Source organism: Palaemon carinicauda, unplaced genomic scaffold (assembly GCF_036898095.1).
Source record: "Palaemon carinicauda isolate YSFRI2023 unplaced genomic scaffold, ASM3689809v2 scaffold350, whole genome shotgun sequence".
Taxonomy (NCBI): Eukaryota; Metazoa; Arthropoda; class Malacostraca; order Decapoda; family Palaemonidae; genus Palaemon; species Palaemon carinicauda.
In genome coordinates, this window is record NW_027171184.1 from 58033 (window position 1) to 76370 (window position 18338).

Below are 18338 nucleotides of genomic sequence, written 5' to 3' on the forward strand. Positions count from 1 at the left end.
CAAAAAAACCTGACTACGAAACACGGTCATCGAGTTACCAAAATCCAGAAAATGCCGATACAAGAATATCTATTAAAAGTAAAGAATCACTTCTTGCATATGTTCTGCAAAGAAAGGGCTATTCATCAAACCTGTCCGAGATATGAACTTGCTGTTAGATTAGATATAATCTTTACATTATTACATTGAAGGAAAGTTGATGAAATCACATGCAAGAGTACAATATCTAACATTGAAGAATTTCTTTGGCATCTCAATGCAATAAAATCTGAAACTATCATAAAGAAAAGAGAACCCAGCTGGAATAAAGGTGGCAAAAACATACTGCATATATGCAGTGTAACATGAAAAAGATGCAATCCTCTAAAATAAGTTAATGTAAGTCATCGCGAACATAGATCAGATCTTTAGGGAAATTCCCAAACCATGGAAAGAATTCTTTAACTGCGAAAGCAATCATGAGATTGACTGGCACACGCCTAGTTCGAAGGATTATGCAACATTTCCCAGATCTAAAACCTATAGGGCTACTACGTAAGAAATGATTAGGGTATGACAACCTTAGAGGATTTTTTCAAGTACGTAAGGCATAACGTGGAGCAACCTCATCTTAGAAATCAAAACTCAGAAGCTTTTAAGAGAGACCTTAGAAGACTTGAGAAGCCAGTACAAGAAACAATCAAAGTAAGGTCACAAGTAGTCTATGTACTTGAGTGCCAAGAATACTTAAAATTTCATTTCCAAAAATGATTTTGGATTACAGACTGCATATATGAAATACCAATGAGGTTTTATGAGTCAATCCCACAAGGATACGAGGCTAAGGATGCACGAGGATAATACCTGTACTAGGAAATCAAGAAATGCTACTTTTCCAGTGCTGTAGTTCCCTCCTAATAGATTAGGAAGATGCAATAAGAGGAAATACAAAGAGAAGCAATTCCATACTCAAAACACCACTGCAAATTAAAAACCTTCACATTGCCAACAGTAAACCAAACTACGAAAAAGACCCAACCTCTCATCACTATACCTGGCAAATGTGGTGTACATGAATAAATATTACAAACGGAAAAATTGATTCTATACGACTCAAGTTACCTTAAAGCATGAAATGACCTTCAACTTTCCACTAATAGGACTCCACCAACGTAAAAGAATAAAAGTCCTGCCTATCGGCTTCTCTCTATGCACTTTTATAATAAAACAGTTCAACTACGGAGCATTTGGCATCCTTAATGTTGCAGATGCAAAACAAAGGATCAAATGACCATAAAAAAATTTCTATAGGATGTGGATCACTTCATCAAGACTGGAGATTTGAGTACAGAACTAAGACAGATGTCAACCAACAATATCTGGTTTCTCATTGCCACTATCAATGTACTTTCATTTTTTATGGAATGAAAATAAGAGGCTAATTCATTAGATTAACTTTGATATAAAAATATCTACAAATACACTTCTACCTTCAATATTTCCTTTTCAAGTATCCGTGTGTATGACCAATCAAAAATGGGAAACCAGACTCAATACTTATTTCCAAAGAAACAAGGAAAAAAATAAATATGGCAATTAACTTATTGTCAGAAGTTCATCAAAAAAGGCTATCTGCCACTAGAATTATTTAAGAAAAGCAACGAGAGGCAATTCCTTCACAGAACACTGAGACAAACAGCATTCAAAGATAATGCCCTCAATAATACAATTCAAACGGGATTTCATTTCCTTTTGCTCTTTCTACACATGGCTATCTGATAACCAGACTTTTCTTGCTACAATTTTCATCTCTCAATAAAGAACAAATGATCCGCTTGTCAAAAGAAAGTAGGAAGTTGTCTTGGTAGTCCGGTGGTAAAACTACTAAAACAATATTTAATCAGAAAACCTTTTTAATCAGCTTCAATGAAACAACAGAAGGCAGAGGATCCCCACCAACCTTCAGAATAAAAGTCAATAAATAAGACTAAAAAGACTGATTCCATTTCAAATTAGCATCAATGTAGGCAGAAAACCACCACTGATATACTATTCATGCAGTTTTAACCTTCCTTTAAAGAATGAACATGACATTGGTTTATACTTGCAGCCATCCTGATTGGAAATGGTAATCAAAGTCACCATGGACATAGATGAGAAGTTCTTTAGGGAAATTCCCAAAGAGAAAAGATCTCTTTAACCAAGAAAGCTCTTGTGAGACTGATAGGGACAAGTCTAGTTCAAAGAACTATACAACATTTCCTAAGCCTAAAACCTATAGGCTTAATATGAAAGAGAAAAATATGATGGTATGACAAATCTAGAGGATTTATTTGAGTACATAAGCCATAGGTGAAGCACCAAGCAGTAAGGTAACGGGTAGACCCTGAACTTGAGTACTGTACCAAGCATGGCGTACCAAGCAGTAAGGTCACAGGTAGACCATGAACTCGAGCACTGTACCAAGCATGCAGTACCCAGCAGTAAGGTCACGGGTAGACCATGAACTTGAGTGCTGTACCAAGCATGGAGTACCAAGCAGTAAGGTCACGGGTAGACCCTGAACTTGAGTGCCGTACCAAGCATGGAGTACCAAGCAGTAAGGTCACGGGTAGACCACGAACTTGAGTGCCGTACCAAGCATGGAGTACCAAGCAGTAAGGTCACGGGTAGACCCTGAACTTGAGTGCCGTACCAAGCATGGAGTACCAAGCAGTAAGGTCACGGGTAGACCACGAACTTGAGTGCCGTACCAAGCATGGAGTACCAAGCAGTAAGGTCACGGGTAGACCCTGAACTTGAGTGCCGTACCAAGCATGGAGTACCAAGCAGTAAGGTCACGGGTAGACCACGAACTTGAGTGCCGTACCAAGCATGGAGTACCAAGCAGTAAGGTTACGGGTAGACCACTGTACCATCTTGAATGTAGAACTAGGTGATAAATTTTGCACATTTAGACATGTTTTTAATATTCAAATAAGCCATATATTATCCTCCTCTTAATATCTGGATTCTCTCTATACCTCAGGATCAGAGACCCAAGGGGGAATCGATTCAAAGATAATAGCTTCTGGTTGGCCCGGGAATCGAGCCCGGGTCCGAGAAACTGAGGTGACAGTGACATACCATCTAGCCGTTAATTCTAAGAGCTTTGCCTTCTCAACACTACACAGTATTCTAGAAATTTTATTCCACCTGTGACCAGATTGTAGAATGACCTTCCCAATCGAGCAGTTGAATTAGTGGAACTTCCGAAGTTTGAACTTTCTACAAATGGTTTTCTGTTGGACTCTGTTGGACAGATTGACTTAAGTCTTAAAATTATTACTGAACCATGCTGGAGCATTTAGGCTTGTAGCATCCTGCTTTTCCTACTAAGATTGTAGCTTGGTAGTAATAACAATATGTCAGGAAAAACAATGAAGAGAATTCCACATCGTGTATCTGGGTCTTGAAATAATAAAAGTCACAGGAACATGAGAAAGATTATCCAGGAAGATTTCAAAGAGTCTATTGGCACCCTGAACAAAAAAGTTAAGGATATTGTCCCTTAACTTGTGACAATTTCAAAAATTGAACCCTCCTAGGAATCAGAGAAGCAGTAATGCTATACTGTACTTTAAGGTGAAGTAACAAATAGCATTTGAAGTTTTACCCGTTTTTATCAACTGGGTATGAGAATATTCCTTTCTTTTTTCAAAATTAGGACATTCTACTCTGCAGAGGACTATCCTTCCATATGGAAAATGAGATAATTATATTCTTTGGTATAAAATTAACTACTTTGTATGCATATAAAAAAAGCACACTACTACCGAGCATATTTCTTTAGAAGACAGACTGGACGTGAACTATAAAAATGAAAGCTCCAAGTCTATGTGAGAAGAAACAAACACATGTTCATCTTTGGTTCAAAATGAACTGCTGCGTAAGCATATAAAAAAAGCACGCTTACCACCAAACATATTCTTTGAGACAACAGTCTGAACATGAAACGGTACAAAAAAGGGATTTTGACGAAGGAAAAATCTATTTCTGGGCGAGGAACCTGTGTCGCCCAGTGAAATGCTCCTTAAAGCACCATTTCAAAGGTATAGATACTGCTAAATATACCAGAGAAAAAAGTTGCATGGAATGCTAGAAATATATCCAGCTCGCTCACCCGTAAAGGGTGTCGGTATTAAAACTGGGGCGAGTGATACCACTACCAGAGATCCCTTTCCAATTAGACTTCTCCCTCCTCAAAATCCCCCGTTACTACGAGGTGTCGTTCAAAAGCTTTAATGTACAGTATATGTGAGCTTATGGAATGTGGAAGATAAAACTAGAGACCTTCACTTATTTTCTCTAATTCTGCTTTCTATCCTGAACCATCAAATTTTCAGGATTCAATTTAATAAAGACTTCAAGAAGTCTCTGTTATAAATATTGCAGTTGTCATTTTAATCAATTTTTGTTTATCCCTTTCTCAGAAGATTTTAAAAACAATGTTTTTTTAAATCCATTAGATCATGACTTGAATGATAAGCAGATGACAAATTGAAACCAGTCATAATTTGATCTTCCAGAAAGGAGAGATGACCCTTAAATGGGTAGCATATAATGTTTGCTCTTTCTTTTCCCACAGCACTGGGTACATTAGGCTCTTTGAGGCGTCCATTTGAACCCTCGGTTTTGAACGGCCGTCTGCTCTCTTAATTCTATCTGGTTGCCTTTGTGTAACTTCAACTCTGTTCCAGCACTCACTTATTTCAAAGGACCAAGCCTATAGAATCCTATGAACCAACTAAGTGTTCTGTTCTACTACAATGGAACACTGTAATAACAATCTCAAATCAATAAAAACAATGGAAGAATGGGGGGAGACCTTAATAAAAGTTATAGACGTCCCCATGTAATGAAATGGATTGTACTGGTATGATAAAATTTAGGCAACAGGCCAGGAACTTGGATGGGTGAAGTCACTCAGCGGTATCACGAATAAAGTCAACGAACTACTCTTGTGGATATCTCTTTTAACACAGTACCTAGTGATAAATACCCATCTCTAAGACAAAACTCAAATCAGTGAGCATGAGTTAACAAGAGCCAAGATTTTACAGCAGTAAACACTGCTTTTTACTTTGTCCATTTGAGTGGATGGATGGAGTGAAGGAAGCTCTGGGTGATAGGAGGATTGATGTGAGAGAGGCAAGAGAGCGTGCTAGAAATAGGAATGAATGGCGAGCAATTGTGACGCAGTTCCGGTAGGCCCTGCTGCTTCCTCTGGTGCCTTGGAAGAACGCAGAGGTAACAGCGGTAGGGGATTCAGCGTTATGAAGCTTCATCTGTGGTGGATAACGGGGGAGGGTGGGCTGTGGCACCCTAGCAGTACCAGCCGAACTCGGTTGAGTCCCTTGTCAGGCTGGGAGGAACGTAGAGAGGAGAGGTCCCCTTTTCTGTTTTATTTGTTTGATGTCGGCTACCCCCAAAATTGGGGGAAGTGCCTTGGTATATGTATGTATGTATTATCTCTCTCCACATTTGTTTAAAACATGGGAAAAGTAAAGTAAAGGAACTTTCCCAATACACTAAATTTGTCTCAAAATTTGAGCCAAATGTGTTCTGCATACAAGATATGTATGTTTATTTATCATTTCCATCAGTAGTTTAACTATAATCTTTTGTCTTTATTTTGTCTCAAGACATAAGGGGTGGAAAGATACAGGACTTTGAGCCAGTTTCTTTGAGAATAATAATAACAACTATCTCCCAAAGACATGGGAACAGTACCAAGCGTTCTTCAAATACAACAAATAAACCGGGAATAAGAATGTCAGCACAGCAACTAGATGAGACTGAAGGCCAAACATCCAGAGCTTTGAATGTTCCTGGAACAAAAACAAGAAACAAAGGACACAAGCCTTTTCTGGGATACATGGAACAAATACAGTGATCCTTATGATTCCTCCAAAGGTCCATAATATTCAACCAACAATGTTTCCTTAGATTCCCAGACATCTGAAAACCCACCAGTTCAGCGACATAGCTAAGACAAGAACGAGACGACAACATGACACCCCTATTCAGAATTTCCTACAGGGCCGCCAAAGGTCTAAACGGCAATACTAACTATGGCCCGCAGTGTCCGACGCCCTGTGGACCAAGAGATCTCAACGCACCCGCAATATCGGCGAGTCTGTATGTACAATTGGTGAAAACAGTTGACGAGTATTCCTAATGACAATTTAACAGTTTTCAATTCAATTACTGCAGCTAAAGAATACGATACACTCTTTTAAAACCATTATACAAAAGTGGGTTTTACATTTCATGTGACTCGTTTAAATGATTATTTACAATTCATTTTACATCTCAGTTCAACTGAAAATAAGCGACATTTATATCAACCAAAGAAATGAAAAAACTCTCAATACTAATTACACCAAAGATGCCATTATCCTTTCTTACTTTAAACACTAAGACTTAAAAATATTGTCAACCAGATTACATTGGTTAAATTGTAAGTAGTAATTACAATCTTGCTAACCATTTATATGAGACAGTACATTTCTGTGTTCCTTAATGAGAACAAGAAGTATTTAAAATAAAACCTAGAAAGTGTTAAGCACTGTATGTAAAGTCATATTTTCTCATGCAATACACATCAAATAATGTACATAATCATTTCTAAATTTGCTTAAAGAACAGAAATAGCACACAGGATAAAAATTACATATACATTCATTAGAAAAATTTCAGTACTAAAATAATTGGATCAAAATAGCTGCACACAATGAAAGTAATAAGCAAATGATTTTGACAAATGCAATACTGACTTCAGTAAACAATTTTTTATGAAGAACATCATAGGTCCTTTTACTAAAGAACAAACTTACTGACAACAACATTTAAGAATCACATACAATATTCCATCAAGTCAATTTAACTAACAAGGCAATTAAAGACGTATTTCAGACCAAAATTAAAAAACTGAACATCTGGAGAAAACAGGTTGGAAAGAGACCTGGGTGAGAGAAAGAGTGAGAGAGAGGAGAGACACTGAGGGAAAGAATCATACACATAAGTCAATAAGAAATGGGGGTAGGGAGGGAGAGAGAGAGAAGGGGGTTATGAAAAAGAAGTGTCTGGGATCCCATACCTCTCCATCAACTCTCCCTCTTCTTTCCTTTTCCCTCCTCTTCAGGTGGGTGGCCACACTGCACTCCCTGCCCCGTGCAACCCAAGAGGTGCCAGTTTTTTTTTTTTTTTAATATTTCGGAAAGCTGTTGGGAAAAAATGGTCACAGTTAAGATTCTAAAATCTATCAGAGATTTATGTACTTCAGCTATCACAACATAACTAAAATCCTAAATTTCTTAAGTAATTTGTATTTTTCCTAGCTATACAAACCCAAGTCCTCTAGGTAGGGAGTGTGTTTTCAGCTTAAAGCTGGACGGCCGCTGAATCACTGAACAAGCAGTTAAGCAAAAGGTGGGAGCAAGGGCGAGAGCCCAACCCCTTACCTGTCATAGTGTCTTCAATAATGACCTTTTGGCTCAAAACTGAGAGGAGTGGTTGACGGGATAAGTATAATCTAAAGAACGCATGTTCGTATTGCTAGGAAAAATACAAATTACTTTAAAAATTTGTGATTTGTTCCTACTCAAATACAAAACATCGTCTTTTAGGTAGGGAGACTCACTGCTTGGAGTGTCGGAAGTGGTACGTAAGTGGTACGTTCTTTTTCTTCCCTGGAGATGTTCAAGAACATTTGTACTTGGTCAAAGGCGGGATCCCCTTCCCGCCAAAGGGGTTTGCAGTCAGGAATAATATACCTGGCTTATGATGACCAAGTGCTGGTATATATTCTACCATCCTCATCCTTGTCTATGGAGGATGGATGAGAACTTCCATAGGTTTTAAAGATGGAGCTCAGAAGTGTAGTTCACATCATCAAGCCAGAATAAGCGAGAAACACTTTGACCACTTTGTCCCTAAGATAGAGGCAGAAAGAATGGAGGAGGGGTCAGGCATTCTTCCTCCTTTACAGAGTTAAATTTACATATTACCAGAGAGGAGATGCTTACTGTCTCCTAAGGGATCTGGGCTAGCAACCATTACAAGACCAAGCGCAAATGTGTCAAAAGCTTGAGTACTCCTCTGGAATAAAGGCCATGAAAATGCTCTGGTACATAAACTACAACAACCCAACCTTCACACTAAGCTAACTGCAAGACTCCTCTTGAAGACAAGGGTGGAGCCTAGTCCCGGACTTTGCAAGTTCCGGTCCAACCTGGAACCTAGACTCTCTCAGCAATTCAAGCGTTCCCATTACGGCTAGACTTCCGAAGTCCAAAAGCGATCACATTCTACACACCTCTTTCTTGGTTCAGTCCGTGTCAAGGAAGAGTCTGCCGTCACTCAGGTTCTGAGCAGTCAGGCCTTCTTCAGACAGCACTGCAGAGCCCTCAGGGTGCACAAAAGCCTCTTCTCTCCGTGCCACTCCACACTTCATACAGAGATGGCATGGAGACGGGGTCGTATCCTGGAAGGGTCCAAGTTTGGCCATGATCCTAGCACTATTAAATTAATAGTTTGCAAATAAATAATACCAGTTTGTATGAAAATAAAATCAAGTTATACATTTTCATACTGATCATTTCATAATTCTAACACTTTTACTATAGTTTAGCAATCAGCCATCTTATCTCATGACTCCTTTCTTTAATTTCGGGTAAGAAAAACGCCCAACTCGCAATACACCAGGCAAGATGTACCAAAACTACAAGACCTGAAATAAACCAGATTTTATTTGTGATGAAATCTGTGAAGTAACTTGCCTGAGTTGGCAATATACCTTACGCAGAGGATACTGTATATCATTTCATTGTAATCATGTAAAGCCACAAGTCACATTGAAAACTGTGGAACAAGAATTCAGTCAGTCCAGCTCTGAGAAAGCTGCCGAGCGACATTTCTCGTGTCGTCAATCCGGAGCAAGACCATCCTGGTATGCTCTGCTGTGGTCAAAATTAAATTTCTTGACAGGTGATGTTGGTTGTAAAGGTTAGATGTGATATTTCAATCTGGTTTAATGGTCAGTATGATACAAGCCTTACTGAGGTACTAAATTTGAAACAATACAGACCATTTCATGATGAGCACATTATTATCATTAGTCATAGAATGACTGCAAATTTTGTATAAACTATTTACAACGCTGCGTTGGCTTATTGCAAGTGTCCCTGCCTCGTGATCTGCCGGACTGGGGTTCGAGCCCCTCTCAAGCCCGATAGTGTCTTGTAATGTCTGCAACCTCACCATACTCTTGAGCTAAAGATGGGAGGTTTGAGGAAGTCTATAGGCCTACCTGCTGTGTCATCAGCAGCCATTGCTTGGCCCTCCCTGGTCCTAGCTTGGGTGGAGAGGGGGCTTGGGTGATGATTATATGTATATATGGTCAGTCTCTAGGCCATTGCAACTGTTCCTTGCCGCTGTCATTCATGATTGACCTTTAAACCTGTTTATTTTTTTTATATATTTGCAGTTGGTGATACTTAACCCTTTGACCCCCATCTATTTGGAACTTTCCAACCCTTAACCCCCAGGCGTTTTTTATCAAGCACATTTTGCAATATATATTTTTTTTAAATTGCTCTAACAGCCTTAATTTTTGTCATAGAGAGGTCAGGTTGGTCTCATTCTTTTGGAAAATGCCTGAAGTTTCTCATAAAGTTATCAAAAATATGCAAAAAAATGTATAACAGTTTTTTGCAAGGACGTACCGGTACGTCCATGGGGGTAAAGGGACGAGTTTTATGAAACGTACCAGTACGTCCTTTGGGGGTTAAAGGGTCAAAGAGGCTCCAATGAGGCTTTAACTTATGGAAAGTGCTTTATCCAGACTGTGATGGGTATTCTGGAAATCATGTTCATGAAATCATTCTTGTATTGTAAAAAATATTTCTTCCTCAATGAACAAAGATTGTCATATTTGTATAGATGCATTTTTCCCCCATGCATAATATACTAAGAATATGGTTTTGGTGATAAAAACATACCACTATAAGTAGTAAAGTTCATAACTTTTTCTTAGTGTTAATTTTCCATTTTAGGCATTGCCTTTTAATTTCTTTTTTTCCCATTATAGCACATTAGTTTTATCCTTTAAGAAAATAAATATTTTTTTTTATATCTTAAGATTAATCTTTTCCGACGATTGTGTTACCAATTCCTATCCATCTAGATAGCAGAGCAAATTTAAATTACTAAAATATTTCATATGCTTGTCTAAAACTAGAATCTACCTAAAGATCTCAATTGCTTGTTAGGTCCACTTGCCCAGATCTAAATCTAGGGGGCTGGTGCCTAGTGCTCATACTATATAGTACTGACTTTTCTGGGGACAATTCCCTCAAGTATAGTTTCAGTGAGAGTTGGTTCGGCATCTAGAACAGTCAATCTGTGCTACATCCGACCGCAACCCACTAACCACTACAGCACTACACTAAGTAGTTCCTACGCACCTCTTAAGATTGGGAGACTAAGACAGAGAGACCATGTCACCAACATAACCTCATTGCTGATTATAAGGTAGCAGAAACAGTCTTGAGAGTCTGAACCTAAACCAAGACCTTCTCAAAGGCTCGGATGAGGTAGAGAAAAACCATCCCCTTCCATCAAAAGACAATGTTCAAGTCTGAGTGGTAGCCTTGATGGCCACTACTGAGAGGAGCTTCTCCCAGCCAAGAAGTGGAACTCCGATATCTTGTCTACAGATGATCTGACTTGAGAAGAATCCCTTATTTGATATCCACCATAGAGAATGTCCTACTTTACCATGAGAGTGAAGGACAAGGGGGTTCCTCCATATCTCGACAAGGGAAAACAGGAAACCATTTGGGATGAGGCCATCTGGGAGCCACCTAAATCATCCTGAGTCCCGGTGTAATCTCATAAGTTAGACTAGTTGACAAACCAGGTTTCATTGGAGACAGGGTGTAACCATCCAAGTGATCCCATGGGTGTTGGAAGGTGACTTCGAACATAGATCATGGAGTTAGAAAGGGGTGAAAACCTGGGCTTCTTCTTGTCTAGCTGTATGGCAAACACGTCATTTCCTGGAGAACCTTCCAACCAGGATCCACTTCGTTACGCATAGTAGGAACCATCTGACCCTACAAACTTCCCTTGGTTACTGTGTCAGCTAGCCCATTCCTCTTGCCCAGAATGTGATTGGCTGACAACTCACCAGCATGAAATGCCTCCCCGAAAAGCATCTGCTTTGTCGGGTTATGGAACTACACGTAAGCCAATAAGGTGGTGTTATCGCATCTACCAACCGGATTCCTCCTCAACGCTCTTGGAAGACTTGCAGCACTATAGGATTGCTAAACCCAAGCCATTAAAGTAGATGCTTCTGCTGATCCCACTGCTGAAACAACTCGGTTGTTCAGGCATGCCCGCCTTCCTTCTTTTAATGCACCTGAGTATAGTTGCATGTAAGGAGTCAAAGATTTAAGAGGGATTCCTTATTAGTCAAACGGTAAGATCAACCCAAGTCTTCCATCCCAACAGCACAAGAAGGGATGGTAATCCCTAAACGCTAACCAGCGATTCTTCCAACAGTGTTTGATGAGATCTTTACCAAAGGAGCTCTTAGAAGGATGAGCTTCTCCAGTTTAGAAAGGCGGCTGAGAAGATTCTGTCAGAACTGGGGTAGTTCTGTATGACAGAATATACCCACTACCTCCTTAGGCTTGCTGATGTGATTACCTAATTAGTTGAATCCAATGCTACCAACATGCCCAAGTGTTTCAGCCTTGGCTTGGGTAAGCAATTCAACTTTGCCTTGATTATCACAATCCCCAGATCATGATGAAAGTGGAAAGTCGAACTCAATCTTGTCGCCACGGCCACAGAGGCAAGGATCACCCACCCGAGACATGCATCTACAGTCGTACATATCGCTTGTAGTGGCCCCACGTTACTATCCATGTGAACATTTGAATGAACGCCTGAGGAGCAGTAACCCGTTTAGCACCCTGAGGACTGAACTGGTACATAAAACTGAATTATCATTATCCTTAGCTAACTAGAGTGCGGGGAGCAGACACTCTCCCTCCAGCTGCACCTCTTTGATGAATGCAAGAGTTGATGGGAGAAGTACAAGAGGAAGGCCAAGGTATGGGTGGATGGATGGAGTGAAGGGTTTTAGGAAAATTCGCCGTAAACAAGTTTGCCGTAAACAAGTTTGCCGTAGGAAAACTCGCCTCGAGAAATTTTGCCTAATAGGAAAAATCGCCGCAGGACAATTTTGACGTAAAACAAGAAAACAGAAAAAATGCAATGATTTAAAGAGTGCAGATTCCACGCAATACTACGCAAATAGTCTCTTTTCTGTGCAGAAATGTACCCAATTACTTGTCGATGGAGTCTTGTGTTGACATCACTAAATACCTTTTTCATTCCTTCAGCGTTTCCTCGGTCTAAGTCACACTTTTTCTTTCTTGCTAAAATCTCTTCCTTTTTTAAAGATACGAAATAAGCTTCCATAGATTTGGATGCATATTTGTCATGGAGCTTTGCAGTGCATTATGGTAGCCTTCTATGCTGTTGTTCGTTCTGCTTCTATTATGCTCGAACTCGTTCAAAAACATTCCATAATGCAATAGGAAAAGTAGGCTCCACTCTTCGTCTTCGCTCTCCTCTACCCCGTTCTCCTCCTCTAAAGTGCGTTTCGAAATAAGATACTAATTCTTGGGGTAAATCGTCATCATATGATAGCTCGATAAATCCATCAATAACATCTTGCACAGGAAGGAAAGCTAAGGCGGTGAAACATTTGATTTTGTTGTTGAATTCTGCGTCTGTTTGATAACGCGACTTTAAACCGAGATCCACATCTGCGTCTGTTTGATAACGCGACTTTAAACCGAGATCCACATCTGCGTCTGTTTGATAACGCGACTTTAAACCGAGATCCACAATGTGCCTATAAATATTCTTACCCATATGAAATAAACCACCTGTTACTTTTATTGTTGGAAATACAGCAGAAAAGGCGTTAATACTTGCTTTTTCAAAATCGACCATCAAGGTTTCGGGTTGTAATGATGGGCGTAAGTCCTTCAAGGCACTGAAAAGTCTGCTGTCAGGTAGCAAGACAAAAATACGTGGTATACTAATATTCTTTATAACAATATGTAAAATGAACAATTGGTAATATATCTCTGGGCTGCACTTATACGTGCCGTCACACGCCCAGTCCTTGCTTTTCTCAAGGTCGTCTAGCCCAGCTTTTGTGCCAAAAACTAAAATTCTGTCCGGACAATCTTCCCCACTATCGTATAATAACAACTGATCACCATTTTTAAGAAATTCATATTCTTCTGGTATAATGTGTTGAAGTGGTTTGGCCATGTTGAGAGAATGGAAAATGGCTGTCTGCTAAAGAAGGTGATGAATGCAAGAGTTGATGGGAGAAGTACAAGAGGAAGGCCAAGGTTTGGGTGGATGGATGGAGTGAAAGAAGCTCTGGGTGATAGGAGGATAGATGTGAGAGAGGCAAGAGAGCGTGCTAGAAATAGGAATGAATGGCGACCGATTGTGACGCAGTTCCGGTAGGCCTTGCTGCTGCCTCCGATGCCTTAGATGACCGCGGAGGTAGCAGCAGTAGGGGATTCAGCATTATGAAGCTTCATCTGTGGTGAATAATGTGGGAGGGTGGACTGTGACACCCTAGCAGTACCAGCTGAACCCGCTTGAGTCCCTTGTTAGGCTGGGAGGAACGTAGAGTAGAGGTCCCCATTTGTTTTTGTTTCTTTGTTGATGTCGGCTACCCCCCAAAATTGGGGGAAGTGCCTTGGTATATGTATGTATGTATAATATACCCACTTCTTCCGGTTGGGATCTTGATTTTCCTTTTGCCTCCAGCCTCTAATACTGCGCGACAAATGTGCTTGAGTGGGCAGCAACGCCAATGCATTTGAATCTAAACTAGATGCAACCTCTGCAATTACGGACCATGCAGAGGCTTGTGAATTGGTGGCTATTGATATCATTTTTGTTTTTGCTTCGTAAACTTTAGGCTTAGATGGATGACAAGGATGGCAATGCTCGCCGACTGTTTTGCCTATAGATACACTATCATCTTCCAACTCTCTGACGTACATCTGCTTCCACTCCACCATTTGCTGCAACAACAGACCGCAAGTACTTAAACTGATCCACCTCTTCAAGTAACTCTCCATTCAATTGCACTCTTGCTTTACACTCGATATAATCACATTACCAATATGTTTTCTCACCGTATTTTCGATCTAATCGGTAAATATAGTTAACCCTTTTACCCCCAAGCTCTTTGGAAATTTCCAACCCTTAACCCCCAAGGGGTTATTTTTTTCCCAGCACATTTTGCAGTATATTTTTTTTTAAATTGCTTTAACAGCCTTAATTTTTGTCATAGAGAGGTCAGGTTGGTCTCATTCTCTTGGAAAATGCCTGAATTTTCTCAAAAAATTATCAAAAATATGAAAAAAAAACATTTATAGCATTTTTTTGCAAGGACGTACCGGTACGTCCATGGGGGTAAATGGATGGCTTTTGTGAAACGTACCAGTACGTCCTTTGGGGGTAAAAGGGATAAGATCATCAACTAATTTCAGTCCTCCTCTACTAGTTTCCATTTGATACACCATCGTCTTGGGTTGGCTGCCTACAAAAAACTAGTCAAATGTATAAAAAACTTTTAGAAAGATAAAATTAAAGATAAAAAAAATTACTTGATTTCCTTATTGGTTGTTTACTTATCGAAACTTCGAAAGCCGAACTTGGTTGTTTGAAAGAGATAAAATGGTACTTCAGAAACCAAAGTGTTTTTATCACAAATACTTGTTTTACGGCAAAATTATCTTGCGTTGATTTTTCCTATTGGGCGAAATTTCCCGAGGCGAAAACTCCTGAGGCGAGTTTTCCTACGGCAAACTTGTTTACGGCGACTTTTTTGGACACGGGAGTGAAGAAAGATCTGGGTGATAGGATAGATGTGAGAGAGGCAAGAGAGCATGCTAGAAATAGGAATGGATGGCGAGCGATTGTGACGCAGTCTGGTAGGCCCTGCTGCTTCCTCCGGTGCCTTGGATGACCGTGGAGGTAGCAGCAGTAGGGGATTCAGCGTTATGAAGCTTCCTCTGTGGTGGATAACAGGGGAGGGTGGGCTGTGGCACCCCAGCAGTACCAGCCAAACTCGGTTGAGTCCCTTGTCAGGCTGGGAGGAATGTAGAGAGGAGAGGTCCCCTTTTTTGTTTCATTTGTTTGATGTCGGCTACCCCCCAAAATTGGGGGAAGTGCCTTGGTATATGTATGTGATGTACTAGCTAACACCAAGGGCTTAAATGGAAAAATAGCCCAGTGAGAAAGGAAATAAGGAAAAAGATATACTATAAGAGAAGTAACGAACAATTAAAACAAAACATTTTAAAAACAGTAACATCATTAAAATAGATCTTTCATATATAAACTATAAAAATAGACATGTCAGCCTATTTATCATAAAAACATTTACTGCAAGTTTAATATTTTGAAGTAGTGGGAGAAGAGTCACTAAGAGGGGAGTAATACTTAGATAATAAAAGTACACATCCTTCAGATCTACTGAAAGCAAGAAGCCTTCCTCTGATGGAATTCTTTAAGCGTGATCCACTCCAACATTCCTCCTCCCTTTATCTGAAAGGCCAGGGTCCTCGATGTTTAAAAAATGGATAAGTACTCTATACCCAAGATGGAGGGGGGGGAGCAAAGGCCTGAAAATGTTAGTAAGAAACCATCCTAAAGGAATCACACAACCCAATGCTTCTGCTGGATTGCCCAAGGCATGACAAGGAATTCCCCTACTCTTGGATGTAAGATGGGGGAGAATGCTGCAAAGTGTAACCCTCTTCTTCACTTCTTCAGCTGCCCCACTGCCTGGAAGAAACAGGTAGGGTAACACAAAGAGCTGCATGCCCCAGTTCCTTCCAAGAAGTTGCGGGTGGTCCCACCAGTCTGGTACCTAGGCCCCCGGGGAGGGGCAATCAATGCAGACAACATCGGGAGGACACTAACTATGTCCTTCAATGAAAGACCTAAGGACGCCAATACTTTTCTTCATTCACACTTGTCATCAGCAGTAGCACAAATGGAGAAGAGCCTCCAACCTCCAATTGAGTGTGACAAAAACAGGAGGAACCCAACATGCCACCGGGAAAGATCGCCGACTTAGGACAGGGGGCGACTTGCTCCTGACACATACTCCCAGGGGATTGAGCAAGAAAAGTAAGCACAGGAGCAGCGATAGCAATTGCACCCAACGATCGAAAGGAAGAAGCAAAGCTCTCTTTCTCCCCCTTAAAGCATACGCCTGACACCACAAAGGAGGCCACGACCTATAGTCGGCAACCAGAGACGATTGCAAACAATCCTCCCCCTAGCAAGGGCAGTGAGAATGTTTATATAAAGCCGGTTAAGTTCATCCTCTCATGATTGAGTGCCTTGCTTGACCTTCTAAGGATCAACAGCCAGAATGCACTTTCTGAAAATGAAAAGTTCTCTTACAGGTACATTGGTATTACTGCACTTGATGTAGCCAAAAACATAAGTGAAGAAACTTTGATAGGTAAGGAGGCAGGGCTCCTCACCCTCGCTTTCACCCTTGGCTTAACTGCTTGTTAAATGATTCAGCGGCCGTCAAGCTTTGCGCTGAAAACATACTCCCTACCTGTAGGACACAAGTCTGTATTCGCATAGGAACAAACACTCCCGATCAGTAGCTATGATCCAAGATTAAAACTTGCGAATTCCTAACTAAAGAATTTTACAATGGTTGCAAAGGAGTTTGGAAATAGCAAGGGAATTTGAGAGACTTTGACTTCTTAAACTTAATAACTATCAAAATGACATTGTAATTTCAACAAATGTTCGACTAACTTTTTTGTTCATACATGAAATTATGCTACGGTATTTCCCTGGTCGAAATTTGCTAAAGGAAACTCCCACCCATAAATACTTGAGTTAATTCTTTAAAATTCTACAAAATTAAGCATAAAGTAAAAATGAAATGTATACCCAAGTTCTCTATAGATGTATCTCAAAAAATGCTTAATGTTCGCAACATCATATCTTTTTTAGCATCTTTTTGAAAGATAGATAATGTTACACAAACTAAAATTAAAATACGTTCATCTTAGTTAATAGAAAAAACAATATCTATGCAGGAGCAATGCTAAGAATGTACAAGAACTCTAGTTACTGCAAGGAACATAAAAAACTACCTAAATTTCAAGCATCGAGCAGAAACACAAAAAACATTTAGTCAATGAAATATGAAATGATTCACAAAAATAAGAGGAGTTAGATCTAGGGGACAAATCTAACTGCAGCTGAACTAAGAATATTTAAGCATTGTAAACCTTAAAGATTCAATTACCAAAGTTACAACTAACCAACTCAGAGATCTCGCTACATATCAAACAGCACTTTGGCAACCATACCAAAAACTAACTTATCCCAAGAGATTAAATATATTTGGCATTATCATTAAGATTATGTTACAATAATCTATTTTTGTACCCTAAACTATTAGCCCTTTTACCCCCAGGCTATTTGGAAATTTCCAACCCTTAACCCCCAAAGGGTTATTTTTTTCCCAGCACATTTTGCAGTATATTTTTTTTAAATTGCTCTAACAGCCTTAATTTTTGTCATAGAGAGGTCAGGTTGGTCTCATTCTCTTGGAAAATGCCCAAATTTTCTCAAAAAATTATCAAAAATATAAAAAAAAAATTTTATAGCATTTTTTTTGCAAGGACATACCGGTACGTCCATGGGGGTAAAGGGATGGCTTTTGTGAAACGTACCAGTACGTCCTTTGGGGGTAAAAGGGTTATTGACCGACAATTGATTTAAATCTAAGTGATTCTATCCTCACTGAAGCAGTAATAAAAAGAAATACAAAACGTATTATAGATTTTACAAATGTGATTCCTTTGACCGTGAAAATCTGTTTGGAAACCTGAAGGAATTCAACTACCCACAGTGAAGGAGGAAGCCTCCATGTTAATAATCCTTGCATTGATAACCATAAAAGGAAGCCTTTCTGACTTACAGGGCCAGGGCGATACCTGTACCTACACGGAAACTATTATGATTAAACGTATTATCTATCGCAATCATGAATTCTTAAAAATTGTATCATCTATAACTGTCATGAATTCTTAAACTATTCAATCTCCATCAAATAATGAGGGGCAGTATTGTCTTCTACCTATTTTCTCCATGAACTAAAACTATTCAATTCTCCATTAAATAATAAGGGGCCGTGTTGTCTTCTACCTGTTTTC

The 18338-nt window shown here is 39.7% G+C and overlaps 1 long non-coding RNA gene across 2 annotated transcripts in view; it reads right to left on the reverse strand.

Moving 5' to 3' along the window:
* Window positions 1–551: 551 nt before the first annotated feature.
* LOC137636672 (uncharacterized) overlaps window positions 552–18338 on the reverse strand; it is a 34024-nt gene continuing 16237 nt past the window's right edge. For both annotated transcript variants that reach the window (XR_011043186.1, XR_011043185.1), the window contains one exon: window positions 552–18226. This is a non-coding gene — a long non-coding RNA (uncharacterized lncRNA). The remainder of the gene's footprint in view (window positions 18227–18338) is intronic.